This window comes from Macrotis lagotis, chromosome 6, assembly GCF_037893015.1.
Source record: "Macrotis lagotis isolate mMagLag1 chromosome 6, bilby.v1.9.chrom.fasta, whole genome shotgun sequence".
Taxonomy (NCBI): domain Eukaryota; kingdom Metazoa; phylum Chordata; class Mammalia; order Peramelemorphia; family Peramelidae; genus Macrotis; species Macrotis lagotis.
The window spans coordinates 220,804,289-220,808,021 of NC_133663.1; the positions used below are offsets into that span (position 1 = coordinate 220,804,289).

The 3,733-nt window shown below is 34.6% G+C and overlaps 1 pseudogene; it reads left to right on the forward strand.

Annotated features, from left to right (window-relative positions):
- The first annotated feature begins 987 nt into the window (after window positions 1-987).
- On the forward strand, window positions 988-1,447 carry LOC141492036 (non-histone chromosomal protein HMG-14 pseudogene; annotated as a pseudogene).
- The last annotated feature ends 2,286 nt before the right edge of the window (window positions 1,448-3,733 follow it).

Here is a 3,733-nt window from a genome sequence, read left to right on the forward strand (position 1 = left end):
CACTGATGCAACACAAGGCTCTATCCATTTCTTTTCCATCCTATCTTTATTTTCTATCTTTAATCTTAGGGTCCAGGAATTTGTCTTTTAAAAATATTTTCATAACTGATTTTCAGCATAGTATTGGTTAACTTATTTAATGCTCCTGAGAAATTTCTAATTGGATTACTGATCACTATAGGGCTCAGCTGAAATTAATTTAGTTAAAACTGTTTGGGGTAATTATGCCTGAGTGTTGTACTCGGATATATTGATCTAGCTTTTCTACTCTCCCTATAGACCTGATGGATAACTCTTTTTTTGAGACCTCTTCATGCCTACTTATCTTGTGCTACTCACTTTTTGCTTCCAAAAATTGAAAAATGTGTGAGGGGACTTTTCCCCTGCCACTTCCCTAAGTGCTGAAGTACGCTGCCTGATGCTGTGATGATAGGAGATCAAGATATGGAGATACTAATAGTAGAGGAGGTGGAAATTTTCCTCTGAAACTGCTGTGGATGATTAGTTTACAATCTTCCTGATGCATCTGTGTAGTTATGGGAACAGCAGGAGTAAGAAGAATTGAAGTGGAGGATAGGATTGTATTGCAGCCAAGCCCACAATTGGTTGGGGGAAGAAGAACATTTATTAAGCTCCTTCAGACTTTTCTCTTCGGTTCAATAACCCCATGAGGTCATTCTATAGCCACCCACTTTGGAAACTGCCTTAATAGATGACAGTTAAACTCCAAAAACAGCTTAGTAGCCTATAACTGAATCTAAGGAAGTTAAAATTTAATCAGAATATATATATATATATATATATATATATATATATATATATATATATATATATATATATATCAATTAGTTTAAATGATTTTTTTCTTTTTAAAAAAAATATTGGTTGAGGCCATGGCCCTCTGCCTCCGACCCCAGATCCCCGACCGCCGGCCCTGGTGATCGCCCACCCCTGAGGAGAGGGAGCTGGTCCACATGGGCAGAAAAGATGCCCAAGAGGTAGGTCTACTCCACAGAAGGGGATGTAAGGGAGGAGCCCAAGAGGAGGTCAACCAGATTGTCAGCTAAACCAGCCCTTGCAAAGGTGGAACTAAAGCCCAAAAAGACAGCTGGGAAGGCTAAATCTGAGGACAAAAAAGTTCACACAAAAGGGAAAAAGGAGCCAAAGGAAAACAAGCAGAAGCTACCAACCAAGAAGAGAATAAAGATGATTTGCCTGCAGAAAATGGAGAAACTAAAAATGAAGAGGTTCCAGCCTCTGATTCAGCAGGAGAGAAAGAAACCAAATCTGAATAACATCTTATAAAAATCTTAACAATTGTCCCTGTAACCTCCCTTCTTGTACAATTCAGAGGAATATTTTTATCAACTATTTTGTAAATGTCAGTTTTTTAGTAGCTCTCTAGAAACACATTTTTAAGAAGGAGGCAGTCCCACCTCATCACATTAATTTTTAAAACATTTAAATAAGTTAAGCCAATCTAAAGTGGTGTTATTTAGAGTCCTATTTAAAAAGGTGAGATCATGTGCTGATTGTCAGTTTGGTTTTTTGTTTGTTTTAATACAACCAGAAATTAATAGTCTGTTGTTTAGGAAAGTGTTTCATGTCTTGTGCATAGACGTAACATTCCATAGGCAATTCTTATGTCAAATTAAATGAAGCAGAGATAGTAATTTGGAGTTGTGACCATGAATTTTAAAGATCTTATTTTGATTAATCTATATCCATCTTGTCTTTCAGTACAATTGTTTCCTAAATAAAATGGCTCCCTGGTGTTGGATCTCCCTTTCGAAATTGTGTGCTATCAGTGACACTGTCATCTTTGGTAATAGTGGTACATTTTTTTTCTGGTAACTTTGTTAATGTGTTGTAAAAGAGTGGAAAATGTTTATAATGAGTGTAGTTCTATTAAATACAGAATTAGTGGAACCTTGCTTTGTAAAAGATCAAATACCTTATCTATATTCAGGATACTGGTATTTGATAACTTCTTTTTTAGGGAGAATTGCCTCCAAACAAAGTAAGAAAAGTTACTGGAATAACAGTTTAGAAAAAGATTACAACTGCATAATTTTTAGACTTTTCTAGCATTTTTTAAATTTACGATTTATTTATAGTTTATATACTGAAGAACAAATGAACTAATAAAATCTTTATTACAAAAGAAAAAATATTGGTTGTAAGTGACTTTATTGGTTATCTGGGAGGGGTTGGTGAAGAGTTTCAGGGAAATGAAGGCTAATATAAAAAGATAACAAGATCTGTTTCTTAACATAAAAAAATTTTAATAGGAATAATTGGAAAGTATTGCCTCAGAATTTAAAAACTTCTACTTCACAAGAATAGGATGAGAAGGTATGTTTCTAGATAGTAGCATTCTAGCCAGAATATGCCAAACAGTAACATACTAGACAAAAAATGGTCTGGATTTCTTAATGGACCATAAGCGTAGTATGAGTCAACAGTATGATAAAGGAGCCAAGATACTCATTTTGATTTTTGGCTGGAATGAAAGGTCACAAGTACAAAACTAGGGAGAAATGGAGAGGCTGGCAACCAGATTGGTAAAAGACTTTAAAATCATGGCATCCCCTGCAGGGACTCTTTTTTGGCTCCTGAAAATGTCTTTCATGAACTTATCCCAACCTTTCTTTCCAATTATATATATATATATATATATATATATATATATATATATATATATGATATGTTTATATATATAATATATATAATATGTTTATATATAATATGTATACATATATAAAATATGTTTATCTATAATATGCATATAAAACTCATTTTTTCTTTACTCAAAATGGCCTTCTTTCTGTTCTTCATATATGTCATCATTCCATCATCCATTTTTGTCTTTTAAACTAACTTACTTCACTCATTATTAAAATCATTACTACCTTTTATGTGCTGTCTTTCCTCATCTTTGCAGCTGCAAAGTGTCCTCCCTTAACTCCTCTCTGCCTCAGTTTTTTCATCTATAAAATAAAGACTACAATAACACTCACCTCCTTACTTTTCAATTCTTCCTTATTGGTCTTAATTCATTTAGTTTATGTGGTATCATATGTGCTTCAGGCTAAGAGCTATGAAGGATTAACACAGAAATAGCTATGTGCCTTAACAAGCAAGATGTACTTCAGAGCTTAGATAAGGCAGTAGCTACATGTCTGAGCTAACAAGATGTATTCCCAGGCTCAGATAAGAAAGCACATTCTGAGAAAATACCTTCTGTACTGTTCTCAAAGCATTCTGCACTCTGGTTCTCAAAACACTGTTTGGTTCTCAAAACATTCACCTAAGACAAACAAAAGGAAATGTATGTGAAAAAAAATGCTTGCTAAAACGCTTATGTAAGTGGTTACGTAAATGAAAAGTACAAAAGTATGTATCCTGTGATCAATAAACGAACCAGCTTATTCACCACATTGGTGTGTGTCTGCGTTCCCTCCTAGTGGACTCAACAGTTTATTTGCTTGTTTTATGTCAAATTTGACTTGTAATGGACTGTGGTGACCATCCATGAGCAGCTTCGATCAAAAATAGGTTTGGTGGTGACTCTGCTGGGCATCTGAGCTTTTCATCCATTTCTGACATTGGGAATGAGTGGAAAAGGGAACTGCCACATGCTTCTTCCTTAGCTCTAAGTCTGAAATTGAAAAAAAAATGAAATATACAGATCAATAACCATGATACTTTTCCCTCACCTTCTTCTCACCCC